General features: G+C 37.3%; 1 protein-coding gene across 2 annotated transcripts in view; it reads left to right on the top strand.

Annotated features, from left to right (window-relative positions):
* TRIM33 (tripartite motif containing 33) overlaps positions 1-15,228 on the top strand; it is a 126,559-nt gene that overhangs the window by 29,179 nt on the left and 82,152 nt on the right. The gene's annotated exons all lie outside the window — the stretch shown is intronic.

A 15,228-nucleotide genomic window follows, 5' to 3' on the forward strand; every position in this document is an offset into this window, starting at 1 on the left:
ATCTAAAAAAAAAAGTTCTGTTAGAGTCTAAGCACTCTAGCTGTATCCCGTGGGGAGGGGGAAAAAAAATATATATATATATATATCCACACACACACACACACACACACACACACACACACATAGAGATTTAATTTTGTGTTTGGTTCATATACATTTATAATTGTTACCTATTTCTGATATATTCTTTAACATATAAAATGCTTCATTTTACTTAGTGATATGCTTTGAGAATCTTTTTCTTTTTTCATTTCTTTTTTTTTTTTTTTTTTTTTTTTGATACAGAGTCTCGCTCTGTTGTCCAGGCTAGAGTACAGTGGACCGATCTTCGCCCACTGCAACCTCCACCTCCCAGGATCAAGCTATTCTCCTGTCTCAGCCACCTGAGTAGCTGGGATTACAGGCATGCACCACCACACCTGGCTAATTTTTGTATTTTTAGTAGAGATAGGGTTTCACCATATTGGGCAGGCTGGTCTCGAATTCCTGACCTTAGGTGATCCACCATCCACCAGGAATCTTTTTTTTTTTTTCTGTTGTTAACGTAGGTACTCCAGCTCTCTTACAGCAACTGGTTTCATGATTTATCTTCTCCTCTCCTTTTACTTTCACCCTATTTGTGTCTTTGAATCTAAAAATGTTTCAGAAGATGTATAGTTGGATTTTGCTTCTTATCCAGTCTGGCAGTCTCTTCTTTTCATTGAAGTGTTTACTCAATGATATAGTTGGATTTAGGTATGCCATTTTGCTAATTGTTGTCTATATGTCATGTCATTTTTGTTCTTTTCCTTCTTTACTGAGACTTTTGCATTAACCAGTATTTTTAGTTGACTTTAAAATTTTCTTTGATTTAGTTTTTGTTTTAGTTGTAACTCTTGCAATTATGATATATCTTTAACACCACAGTTCACTTTAGGACAATATTCTATCTTTTGTACTGTTACTGTCATATAATTATGACATGTAAATTATATTTACATGATTTAGAAAACCATCAATACGGTGTTGTTATTATTACTTTAAGTAATCCTTTTTTTTTTTTTTTTTGAGATGGAGTTTTGCTCTTATTGCCCAGGCTGAAGTGCAATAGCACGATCTTGGCTCACTGCAACCTCCACTTCCTGGGTTCAAGTTATTCTCCCACCTCAGGCTTTCGAGTAGCTGCGATTACAGGCATGCACCACCACGCCTAATTTTTGTATTTTTAGTAGAGACGGGGTTTCTCCACGTTGGTCAGACGGGTCTTGAACTCCCGACATCAGGTGATCTCTCCACCTTGGCCTCCCAAAGTGCTAGGATTACAGATGTGAGCCACCGTGGCTGGCCTTAAATAATCTTTTTTTAAAGGAAGAGAAGAAATAATCGTTTATGTCTTCCTCACTTATTTACTATTTCTCATGTTTATTATTTCCTTCTTAGGATCTGAGTTATAGTCTGGTTTTATTTCCTTTGAGCCTGACAGACATCCTTTAGAATTTTTTGTGATACAAATGTGCTAAGTGTAACATTCTCTCGAATTTTGTTTACCTGTGTATGTCTTTATTTTGCTTTCATTTTTGAAGACTATTTTTGTTGCATATGTAATTCCTGGTTTATAATCTGTAGTTTGAATATGTCATTTTATTGCTTCCTGGCCTCCATTATTTTTAATGAAAAGTCAGATGTTGATGGTATTGGTTCCCTTGATGAATTGTTTCTCTCCTGGTTTTCAGCAATTTGACTGTGATGTGTTTGTTTTGATTCATTTTGTGTTTGTGGTTCTTTCCCCTTTTTGAATCTGCAGATTATTGTATTTCATCAGGTTTTGACATTTTCCACCATTATTTCTTGAAACATTTTTTCTATTTCTTTGCTCTTATCTCCTGTGACTTTTATTACATTTATGTTGGGAGCTTGACATTGTTCTACTGGTTTCTGAAGATCTGTTCTTTTCTCTTCCGTGTTTTTTCCTCTCTGTTTTTTTTTTGATTGGATTGAAATTAAATTTTAATTTAATTTATGCATCTACAAGTTCACTCAAATCTTTTTTTTTTTTTTGAGATGGAGTTTTACTCTTGTAGCCCAGGCTGTGCAACCTCTGCCCTCCAGGTTCCAGCCTCAGCTTCCGGAGTAACTGGGATTACAGGTGCCCACCACCACACCTGGGTAATTTTTTTTGTGTATTTAGTAGAGATGGCGTTTCACATGTTGGCCAGGCTGGTCTCAAACACTTGACCTCAGGCGATCCATCCACCTGGGCCTCCCAAAGTGCTGGGATTACAGGAGTGAACCACTGCGCCCGGCCTCAAGTGTATTATTGAATCCCAGATATGTAGTGAACTTTTGCATGTACTTTTAATCTGTGTGGGTTCTTTTTATAGGTTACTCTTGAGACTTCTTATTTGTTGAGGCTTTGCCATAGTATGTTTTATTATTTGAACACTGGTTTATTTTTATGCTTTGAAATCTTTGTTTTTATTCTCACTTGGCCTTTAGTTTTTTTAGGGCTTTCTTGGGTCTCCATTTTGTATGTGCGGTGTCCCAGTTAGCCATGTCTGTATAGAGAGTTGATCTTAGCCCTTCTGTGACTATCTCATTTTAAGTTTCTTTGTATTAATTTTGTGGTTGGTCTGCTGCTTGCTTTGTGACCCCAACCCAGCTATAGCAAAATCTGTTCTTTCCAAACTGATACCAGTTTATAGCTGGCAAATCTCATGTTTTTGCATTCAGCTCTCTCCCCACCTGTGCCCTGTATGACAGCAAAGCTGCTGTTTTTGTGGTCAGCCCCATTCTAGTAAAACTACTGATTTTCAGACCAGATGTTTGGAGTGAATGGGGGTCATGGGAGCATCCTCAAGCAAGAGGGCCAGTGTCGTCTATTGTTTTTACCTGAAACTTTAGCAGTCTTTGTAGAGTAAGTGTGTCTCATTTTGCCTGACAGTAGTTGATTCCCAGTGGTCTGAATTAGTTGTTGCTTTTTTTGTTTTTGACAGTTTTGTACAATTTTATACTTTGTCTTTGAAGAGAGGATTTGCTTTCTATTGTGCCATTATTGAAAGTAGGACAGCTGTTAATTTTTTCTTTTGTACCTTCATTTTGTTGTAAATTATCTTTTGAATTTTAGTAGTCTTAAAAAGTAAGTGACATCTCAGGTATTCTGCATTTTCTAGAACTGCAGTGTCCTGTACCATAGCAGCTAGTCACTGGTGGTGATTTAGTTTTTAGTTATCTAAAATGAAATTTTAAAATTTAGTTTGTTGGTTCCACTAGCCATTTTCTAAATGCTCAGTGGCCAGTGATGTATTGAGTACTGCATTGAACAGTGCACATACAGCATATATCCATTATTGCAGAAAATTCTGTTATACAGTGATACTCTAAAATCTTTGAGACAAATAGTAACTTGTAATAATAGCTTTCATTATCTGAGTACTTACTGTGTGACACATTTTATATGTATAAACATAGTCTTCCCAACAACCTTTGAGGTAAGTATGTTATCTCTATTTTGCAAATGGGAAACTAAGACTCAAAGATTAAGGAATTAATAGCTCTGAAGGCGTAGAGATTTAAATCTGTGTAGTCTGGCTCCAGAATCTGTCCCATTAATAATTTTATATATTGTCTCTTTGATAAATGATGCCTTGTTTCTGACTTGAATAGAGAAGTTTTTTGTTTTTTATGTTTTGCTAGCTTTAAATGCTATTTAATATTTTGGTAAGTGATTCTTTTCATATTTAAGTTGTTTGCGTCTCTTTTTTAGTGTTCTTACTAAAAATGTCTGAATTTTATTATATGCCACCTTTGTGTCTGTTTATATAACCATATAGTTTTCTTCTTCAGTTGTTTTGATTTGATTATTTTGTTAAATTTCTTTCTCTTGAATAATCCTTGAATTCCTGGTAAACCTTATTGATCATAATAACTATTCTTTTGACAGATTGACAGAATGTTTGCTAATATTTCACTTAGAAATACAGAGTCAGTATGCTAGAGCGGTCTGCAGTTTTCTTCTTTCGCATTGTCTTTGGTAGGTTTTAATAGTAAATCAATGTTGGGCTCTGTAAAATGAATTTGGATTTTTACTGTTTTGTTCTAGATTGGTTCAGATAATGATGGCCTGCTGGTGTGTTCTTTAAGCATTACTCTCCTGTATAACTATCTGGATATTGTTTTTTTTTTTTAATGGCAACTTCTTCTAACATTTGTATGCTAATATGTCTATTAGAGTTTAATTCTTGTTTTGCTTTTGATGAATAATATTTTACTAGAAAATTTTCCATTTATGGTAGATTTTAATATTGCTTGCTCTGAAATTACATGGAGTATTTTTGATATAGGCTTGGTAATCTTTTAAAATTTTTTTGCTTTCTCCATTTTCATTCTGGCTTCTTTATGTTTTTTTCTTCTTCATTAGATTCCTAAAGATTTATTTTACTTTTTCCTCAAAAAATTATTATTAGGTTATCAATTTTCTTTTCAGTAATTCATGTATTTCAGCTTTTATATTTAATTCTGTTCCTATACTTATTTTATTTTTTTAAAAAAATTTATCAAGGAAATAACTATTATTTTTAGTTTTACTTTTAAACATTTAAGGCTACAGATAGAAATAATACAGTCAAGTATGAACTGTTTCTGCTTCATTTTTTTCTAGATAGCTTATAATTTTAGTTTTGATTTCCAGCTGGAATCTATTTTTCTTTTGGGTTGTATGTAGTCATGTTTTTATTTACTTTTACTTTGTAAAGTTTTAAACTTTTACAGGATGTGGATTGTGAAAATCGATACTTTTTTCATTGAAAGAGTTTTTTTTTTTCTTTTTTTTTCTTTTCATTTTTTTTTTTGAAACAGAGTTTTGGTCTTTATTGCCTAGGCTGGAGTGCAATGGCGCAATCTCTGCTCACTGCAACCTCCGCCTCCTGGGTTCTGGTGAGTCTCCTGCCTCAGTCTCCCGAGTAGCTGGGATTACAGACGCGTGCCACCATGCCCAGCTAGTTTTTTTTGTATTTTTAGTAGAGACGTGGTTTCACTGTGTTGACCAGACTGGTCTTAAATTCCTGGCCTCAGGCGATCCACCTCCCTCAGCCTCCCAAAGTTCTGGAATTACATGCTTGAGCCACCACCACCCTGGCCCATTTTTTTTTCTTATTTGTTTTTGGTAGCTGAATACAAGATCAAATTTTTGGAAATATTTCACAGACATACCCAAAATGTGTATTTTCTGTTCCAGGAATATATAGTAAATAGCTCTTAAATTATATCATCCATTCTTTTATGTTTTGTTTTTTTACCTCACTTGAAAACTGTACTTCTAATTTTGCATGATCTCCTTTCATTTAAAAATTTTTCTTTAGTTAATGTCATTTTGAGACAGAGCCTCTCTCTGTTACCCTAGCTGGAGTGCAGTAGTACGAACGTGGCTTACTGCAGCCCTGATCTCCTGGGCTCAGACAATCCTGCCTCAGCCTTCCATGTAGCTGGGACCACAGATGCATGCCTACATGCTGAGCTAGTTTTTAAAGTTTTTGGAGAGATGGGCTCTTGCTTTGTTGCCCAGGCTGAATCCTTTTATTTAACTATTGTTTTTGTTTATAGATTTCTTTTGAAATTATTTTCATGCTGGTCTTTTTTTGGTCATACTAAGTGGCATTCTCTTTTGCTTGTTAAACATTTATGTTTAATGTATTTTATATCTGAAATGTGTTTTTATTTTTTTCCAGTCGTTTGTGACTGTGGTTGGTTGGTTGGTTCTCATATGTTTTCCTTGCTTGCACTGCTTCAAAGGTTGTCTCTCTACTAACATCTGGCACGTATAGTTTCTGATGAGAAGTCTGCTGTCTTTGTTATCATTGTTCCTATGTATGTAATGTGTCTATTTCTCACCTCTGCCTTTTTTTTTTTTTTTTTAAAGATTAAGTCTAGCTCTGTCGCCCAGGCTGGAGTGCAGTGGCACGATCTTGGTTGACTGCAACCTCCGTCTCCTGGGTTCAAGTGATTCTCCTTCCTCAGCTTCCTGAGTAGCTGAGATTACAGGCACATGCCCCGACACCTGGCTAATTTTTGTAGTTTTAATAGAGACAGAGTTTCACCATGTTGGCCAGGCTGGTCTCGAACTCCTGACCTCAGGTGATCCGCCCACCTCGGCCTCCCAAAGTGCTGGGATTATAGGCGTGAGCCACTGTGCCCAGCTGCCTCTGCCTTTAAGACTTATTCTTTATTACTGGGTTTTTTTGTTTTATTGAATTGTTTGTTTGTTTTAAGAGACAGAGTTTCACTGTGTTAGCCAGGATGGTCTCTGTATCCTGACGTCGGGATCCGCCTGCCTCAGCCTCCCAAAGTGCTGGGATTACAGGCATGAGCCACCATGCCCAGCCTTCTTTATTATTGTTTTTTTTTTTTTTTTTTTTTGAGACGGAGTTTCGCTCTCGTTACCCAGGCTGGAGTGCAATGGCGCGATCTCGGCTCACCGCAACCTCCGCCTCCTGGGTTCAGGCAATTCTCCTGCCTCAGCTTCCTGAGTAGCTGGGATTACAGGCACGCGCCACCATGCCCAGCTAATTTTTTTGTATTAGTAGAGACGGGGTTTCACAATGTTGACCAGGATGGTCTCGATCTCTTGACCTCGTGATCCACCCGCCTCGGCCTCCCAAAGTGCTGGGATTTTTCTTTTTTTTTAGCAATTTGATTATGATATGCTTTTGCGTGACTTAGAAGTGCTATCTTCAGGAATTATTGTGATTCTTAACGTCTTTGGCTTACAGTTTTTATTAAAGTTGGAAAACTTGATCATTAGTTCTTAGAATAGTTTTCTGATTGTTTTTATTTCTTCTCCTGGGAATTCAGTTACACATGATTAGACCACTTGATAATTGTCCTTCCTGCAGGTAGTGAGCCTCTGTTTTGTTTGGGAGGGGGTCATATTTTGTTCATCTTCATGTTCATTTTTGTTTATCTCCCTTCAGTTTTGCTAGATTTTTCTTCATATATTTTGAAGCAGTCTTGTTAGCTACATGTATGCTTACAACTGTATCTTCTTGGTAATTGATATTTTTATTATTATAAAAATTTTGCTCTTGTCTCTAATGATTATTTTTGTGTAAGCGTTTATTTTATCTGATATTAGAATAGCCACTCCTGCTTTTTTTTTGAGACAGAGTTTTCACTCTTGTTACCTAGGCTGGAGTGCAGTGGCGCTATCTCTGCTAACTGCAACCTCTGCCTCCTGGGTTCAAACGATTCTCCTGCCTCAGCCTCCCGAGTAGCTGGGATTACAAGCATGCACCACCACACCCAGCTGATTTTTGTATTTTTAGTAGAGATGGGGTTTCTCCATGTTGGTCATGCCGGTCTCGAACTCCCAACCTCAGGTGATCTGCCTGTCTTGGCCTCTCAAACTGCTGGGATTGTAGGTGTGAGCCACTGCCTGGCCTTTTTTTTTTTTTAAGTAGAGACAAGGTTTTGTTCAGCTCCCAGGCTGCAATAGAGTGGCACGATCCTAGCTCAATGCAGCCTTGAATTCCTGGGCTCAAGATCCTCCTGTTTCAGCCTCTTAAGTAGCTGAGCCTGCAAGCAAATGCCATGACACCTGGCTTAAATTTTTTTTTTTTTTTTTGGTAGGAATGGGGCCTTGCTATTTTACCCAGGCTGGTCTTGAACTTTTGGCCTCAGGTGATCCTTCCACCTCAGCCTCCCAAAGTGCTGGGATTAGAGGTATGAGCCACCAGACCCAGACTCCTGCTCTTACCTAATTACTGTTAAGGTGACTTGACTTTCTGTCTTTTTTCTTTCATCCTGCATGTGTCTTTGATTTATGGTGTATTTCTGGGCTGGGTGCAGTGGCTTATGCTTGTAATCCCAGCACTTTGAGAGGCTGAAGCAGGAGGATCTCTTGAGGCCAGGAGATTCAGATATTCTCTGGTTGACATAGTGAGACCCTATATCTACAAAAATTTTAAACAAATTAGCTGAGTGTGATGGTGTATGCCTGTATTCCTAGCTACTTGGGAGGCTGAGGCAGGAGGATTGCTTAAGCCCAGGAGGTTGAGGCTGCAGTGAGCTATGACTGTGCTGCTGCTCTCCAGCCTGGGCTACAGAGACTATAACTGGAAAGAATAAATAAAGTGTGTCTCTGGTAAACAGTATATAGTTGATCTTACCTGCTCATTGGCAGATAGGGTGTTTAATTCATTCTCATTTACTGCCATTATTGATATGGTCAGATATATGTTGATTGTTTTGCTCTTTGTTTTCTGTATAGTTCATCTATTTGTTGTTTTTCATTAATTCTTCATTTGGCTTCTTTTGCATTATATACATGTTTCCTGGTATATCATTTTAATTCATTCATTGATCTTTTTAACCATGATTTTTGAGTTAATTTCTTAGTGATTACAGTATGCATATTAATTTATCACAGTCTACTTCAAATTACGCTAACTTCAGTAAAACCCAGAACCTTTGCTCCAGTGTGGCTCTCCCTTCTCCACTCCTTTGTGTAATTGTTGTGTATGTTACATCTGTGTGTTATAAACCCAGCAGTACTGTGCTGGAGTTACAGTTCTATATACTTTTATGGTTTTTGAAGAAATTAAGAAAGGAAAAAATATATTTGTAGAGTTTCTTATATTAATTAGCCTGCATGTATTTACCATTTCTAATACTCTTTAATTGCTGTGGATTCCAGTTATGGTTTGGTGGCATGTCCTTGTTCTAGTATACCTCCATTCCCTCTCCTGTTCTTTTTGCTATTAATTGTCTTAAGCAATTTTCGTTTTAATAATTTAAGAAAGAGAAAAAGTTGGTTCCTGTGTGTCAGACATTTACCTATATGATTAGCCTTACAAGTGCTCTTTCTGTCTTTATATCCATTTGATATGCTGTTTGATGTCATTTCCTTTAAATCTGGAGAACTTTTGTTAGCATTTTTTGTAAGGCAGGTTGACTAGCAATGAATTCTCCCAGTCTGTATTTATCTGAGTATGTCTTTATTTAATTTTCATTTTTGCAGGTTAGTTTTGATGGGTATAGAATTCTTTGTTGGCAGTGTTTTGTTTTTTTTCTTGTTTTTTTTATTGGCATTTCCACTTAGGCTAAGTTACTAAAGTTCTTAAAGTGATATAATTATAGGCAGAATTTTAAAAACTACTTTGAATTATGTCATTCACTGCCTTCTGAAATTTTTTTGTTTCTGCTCAGCTCGTTGTTAATCATAATGTTCCTGTGTATGTCATGAGTTTTTCTCCAGTTTTTTTGTCTTTGACTTTTAACAGTTTAGTTGTAATCATGTATATCTTTAAAGTTAAATTCATGCTTGTGAATTTTTATAAGAGCCACAAAGGCCAAATCGTTTCCTCTGTGTTTAGTTTTGGTTTTGTTTCTGTTTTTGAGACAGATTCTCACTCTGTCTCCCAGTGGCCCAGTCACTGCTCACTGCAGCTTGATCTCCCAGCCTCAGGAGATCTTCCCACCTCAGCTTCCTGAGTAGCTGGGTTTACAGGTGGGTGCCACCATGCCCAGCTAATTTTTATTTTTGTAGAGACAGAGTCTTGCCATGTTGCCCATGCTGGTCTCAAACTCCTAGACTAAAGCGATCCACCCACCTCGGGCTCCCAAAGTTTTGGGATTGCGGGCATGAGCCATGGTGCCTGGCTATCTCTGTATTTTGTTTTCAATTACTTTATTATGAAATGAGATACACTGTTATAAAATTTTCCATTTTGATAATTCTTAAAAATTGCACTTAAATATCCTGCTTGAACCACGTTATTGTTCCTTAATTAGCAATTATTTCACTTTGTGTGGGGAGCTTGTCATTTTAAAAATTTTATTTCTTAGAGTTATTTGGATTATGCACATATATGTTGTCAGTAAAGTCATTTAATTTTTGGAATTTAAAAAAGCAGCGAGGTTACATGATTAATGTGGACATAGGAAAACAAAATATTTTTCTGTTTTTAAGTTTAAAAACTGTATCCATATATTCAGTGTTTGCAATACATAAGTGTTCACATTTTAGAAAGGCAAGATGGTATTTAGGTTTCCAGCATGGTCTGTGGTTGTACTCTGTAATCAAATGCCTTAATATTTCTGTAGCAGTATTTATACTAAATAGGGTAACTAAAGATAGCTTTATGCCAGTTCAGGTCAGGTTTTTTTTCACTAAATGTGTTTTGTAGCTAAACATACCATAATTTTCTGTATTTCAAAAACTGGGTAAGGAAATGGGAGCTTGACAACTCCTAAATTTTTTGTTTTAATAACATGTTTTGCATTTTTGTTTTGCCTTTTGTTTGTGGCTACTATCCTGTTTGCATCAATTGTTTTGACAGTTTGTGGACTGTGTCCTTCATTGTTGCACAGTATTCCTGTTAATCCTATTTAATGTTTTTTTTTAACTTTTACTTTGGTTTATCTAATGCTAATATTCTTCCTGGTTTCTTTTGTTTGTTTGTTTTGCCTTTTTGTTTTTTTTTTTTTTTTTTACATTTGCTGCTGTATGTTTGTATGTTTGTTTATTCTTTTCTTTTTCAATAGGTATGTCTTAAAGTTTTATTAGTAGCAGACTACTAATTTGCTTCTTAGGATTACTGTTCTTCAGGTCTTCTAATTTTTTAAATGTGGAAATTGTGTTTATTTAAATCTAGCAGGGCACATTTCTTTTTTTGAGACAAGTCTTGCCCTGTTGCCACGCTGGAGTGCAGTGGTGCAATCTCGGCTCACTGCAACCTCCGCCTCCCGGGTTCAAGCGATTCTCATGCCTCAGCCTCCCTAGTAGTGGGGACTTCAGGCGTGTGCTACCATGTCCAACTAGTTTTGTATTTTTAATAGAGATGGGGTTTCACCATGTTGGCCAGGATGGTCACGATGTCTTGACTTTGTGATCTGCCTGCCTTGGCCTTCCAAAGTGCTGGGATTACAGGTGTGAGCCACCATACTCAGCGTGATTTGCTTTTTTATTCATAGGTTCACTGGACTAGCACTTTTAATTTCCTTCAAGATCTTTCCAGACCAGGTGCAGTGGCTCATGCCAGTAATACCAACACTTTGAGAGGCTGATGCAGGAGGATTGCTTGAGCCCAGGAGTTAGAGAACAACCTGAACAACAATATGGGACCCTGTCTTTACCAAAAAAAATAAAAAAATTAGCTGGGCCTGGTTGCATGAGCCTGTGGTCCCAAGTACATGGCAGGCTGAGGTAGGAATATCACTTGAGCCCAGGAAGTCGAAACTTCAGCGTGCATTGTTCATGCTATTGCACTCCAGCCTGGTTGACAGAGCAAGACCCTGTCTCAAACAAAACAAAACAGAACCTTTCCTTTGCATTCACAACTATGCTAACTTGCACAAGACACCTAGCATTGGCCTGTGTTGGCTTCTGACATGCCTTCTCACTAAGCTTAATAATTTCTAACTTTTTAAAATTTAATATGGGAAGATGTTTAACTTTGTTGTTGTTGTTATTGACCAAGTCCTCCTGAGCTGATTTGTCTTTCAGCTGGACACTTAGAGGCCATTGTAGGGTCATTAATTGGTCCAGTTTCAATATGGTTGGGTCTCAGGGATTAGGGTAGGTTGCAAGAGGGAGAGATAGAGGGAATGGCCAGTCAGTGAAGCAGTCAGAATACGTTTATTAGGTTTGCTGTGTTCATTGGGCACAGTTTGTGGGGCCTCAAAACAATAACAGTAGTAACATGAAAGATCACAAATCACAGGTCACCATAATAGATAAGTAATAAAAAATCAACAAAATGTAACAGAAAGATGCCCAGTGAGCACACATGGTAGGAAAAATGGCCTCTACTGATTTTTAATGCAGGGTTGCTATAAACCTTCAATTTGTAAAAACTCATCTGTGAAGTAGTATAAAGCTAAATGCAGTAAAACAAGGTATTCTTATATATCTTCAAGAATATAAGAAGCCCTAAGAATAGCAACAAGCTTTATGATAATACTTATTATTATATTATACTTAATTTATTATAACAGACATTAGTGTTGTTCTTCATATATGATTGTATGTGCACATATATGGCCATCTATGACCATGACTTTACCTTAAGCCATCTTCATTCTTAAGTGATAAAATTAACTTTGGAAATATTGACATAATCTAAATATATTTTATTCTATGATACTGTTTTATAGAATTTAAGCCATTTTTATTATAAATTATTTCAGTTATTTTTTGTATCATATCTCCAAGTTTTCCCTGTATAAAGCAGTCTTCTTCTTTATTCTCCCTCTATTGACAGGTCATTTTGTCTCTTTTCTTTATTGCCAAGCTTTTTTTTTTTTTTTTAATTGCATTTTAGGTTTTGGGGTACATGTGAAGAACATGCAAGATTGTTGCATAGGTACACACATGGCAGTGTGATTTGCTGCCTTCCTCCCCATCACCTATATCTAGCATTTCTCCCCATGCTATCATGCTGTCCCTCCTGTTTCCCCGCAACAGACCCCAGTGTGTGATGCTCCCCTCCCTGTGTCCATGTGTTCTCATTGTTCAACATCCACTTATGAGTGAGAACATGCAGTGTTTGATTTTCCGTTCTTGTGTCAGTTTGCTGAGAATGATGGTTTCCAGGTTCATCCATGTCCCTACAAAGAACACGAACTGCATAGTATTCCATGGTGTATACGTGCCACATTTTCCCTGTGCAGTCTATCATCAGTGAGCATTTGGGTTGGTTCCAGGTCTTTGCTGTTGTTAACAGTGCTGCAGTGAACATTCGTGTGCATTGTCCTTATTATAGTAGAACAATTTATAATCCTTTGGTTATATACCCAGTAATGGGATTGCTGGGTCAAATGGAATCTCTATTTCTAGGTACTTGAGGAATCACCACACTGTCTTCCACAATGGTTGAACTAATTTACACTCCCACCAACAGTGTAAAAGTGTTCCTATTTCTCCACATCCTCTCCAGCATCTGTTGTCTTCAGATTTTTTAATGATCGCCATTCTAACTGGTGTGAGATGGTATCTCAATGTAGTTTTGATTTGCATTTCTCTAATGACCCGTGATGATGAGCATTTTTTCATATGTTTTTTGGCCTCATATATGTCGTCTTTTTTAAAGTGTCTGTTCATATCCTTCGCCCACTTTTGAATGGGCTTGTTTTTTTCTTGTAAATCTGTTTTAGTTCTTTGTAGATTCTGGATATTAACCCTTTGTCCGATGGGTAGATTGCAAAAATTTTTTCCCATTCTGTTGGTTGCCTATTCACTCTAATGACTGTTTTTTTTGCTGTGGAGAAGCTGTGGAGTTTGATTAGGTCCCATTTGTCTATTTTGGCTTTTGTTGCCAGTGCTTTTGGTGTTTCAGTCATGAAGTCCTTGCCTATGCCTATGTCCTGGATGATTTTGCCTAGATTTTCTTCTAGGGTTTTTATGGTATTAGGTCTTATGTTTTAAGTCTTTAATCCACCTGGAGTTAATTTTAGTGTAAGGTGTCAGGAAGGGGTCCAGTTTCTGCTTTCTGCACATGACTGGCCAGTTTTCCCAATACTGTTTACTAAACAGTGAATCGTTTCCCCATTGCTTGTTTTTGTCAGGTTTGTCAAAGATCAGATGGTTGTAGATGTGGGGTGTTGACTCCAAGGCTTCTGTTCTGTTCCATTGGTCTATATTTCTTTTTTGGTACCAATACCATGTTGTTTTGATTACTGTAGCCTTGTAGTATAGTTTGAAGTTCGGTAGTGTGATGCCTCCCGCTTTGTTCTTTTTACTTAGAATTGACTTGGCTATGCAGACTCTCTTTTGGTTCCATATGAAGTTTAAGGTGTTTTTTTCCAGTTCTATGAAGAAGGTCATTGGTAGCTTGATGGGGATATTGTTGAATCTGTAAATTACTTTAGGCAGTATGGCCATTTTCACGATAACTGATTCTTCCTAACCGTGAGCATGGAATGTTTCTCCCTTGGTTTGAGTCCTCTCTTATTTCTTTGAGCAGTGGTTTGTAGTTCTCCTTGAAGAAGTCCTTTATGTTCTTTGTTAGTTGTATTCCTAGGTATTTTATTCTCTTTGTAGCACTTGTGAATGGCAGTTCGTTCTTGATTTGGCTCTCTTTAAGTCTGTTATTGATCTATAGGAATGCTTGTGATTTTTACACATTGATTTTGTATCCTGAGACGTTGTCGAAGTTGCTTATCAGTTTCAGGAGATTTTGGGCTGAGATGATGGGGTCTTCTAGTTACACAATCATGTTGTCTGCAAATAGAGACAATTTGACTTCATCCTTTCCTAGTTGAATACTGTTTATTTCTTTTTCTTGCCTGATTGCTCTGGCTAGAACTTCCAGTATTATATTGAATAGGAGTGGTGAGAGAGGGCATCCTTGTCTAGTGCCAGATTTCAAAGAGAATGCTTCCAGTTTTTGCCCATTCAGTATGATATTGGCTTTTGGTTTGACATAAATATTTTTTATTATTTTGAGATACGTTCCATCGATACCTAGTTTATTGAGGGTTTTTAGCATAAAGGGCTGTTGGATTTTGTCAAAGGCCTTCTCTGCATCAATTGAAATAATCATGCGGTTTTTGTCTTAGGTTCTGTTTATGTGGTGAGTTACGTTTATAGACTTGCGTATGTTGAACCAGCCTTGCATCCGCAGGATGAAGCCTACTTAATCATGGTGGATAAGGTTTTTGATGTGCTGTTGCAATCGGCTTGCCAGGATTTTATTGAAGATTTTTGCATCTATGTTCATCATGGATATTGGCCTGGAGTTTTCTGGTTTTGGTATCAGGATGATGTTGGTCTCATAAAATGATTTGGGAAGGATTCCCTCTTTTTTTGTTTTTATTTTTATTTTTATTTTTATTTGTATTTTTTTTTTGAGACGGAGTTTCACTCTTGTTACCCAGGCTGGAGTGCAATGACACAATCTCGGCTCACTGCAACCTCCGCCTCCTGGGTTCAGGCAATTCTCCTGCCTCAGCCTCCTGAGTAGCTGGGATTACAGGCATGCGCCACCACGCCCAGCTAATTTTTTATATTTTTAGTAGAGACGGGGTTTCACCATGTTGACCAGGATGGTCTTAATCTCTTGACCTCGTGATCCACCCTCCTCGGCCTCCCAAAGTGCTGGGATTACAGGCGTGAGCCACTGCGCCCGGCCTGATTCCCTCTTTTTTGGATTGTTTGGAATAGTTTCAGAAGGAATGATACCAGCTCCTCTTTGTATGTCTGGAAGAATGCCAAGCTTTTTGTAAGAGTGGGCAACATATTCAGCATTTTACATCTTT

Source organism: Aotus nancymaae, unplaced genomic scaffold (genome assembly GCF_030222135.1).
Source record: "Aotus nancymaae isolate 86718 unplaced genomic scaffold, 86718_ANA_hifiasm-v0.15.2.pri h1tg000007l, whole genome shotgun sequence".
NCBI lineage: Eukaryota > Metazoa > Chordata > Mammalia > Primates > Aotidae > Aotus > Aotus nancymaae.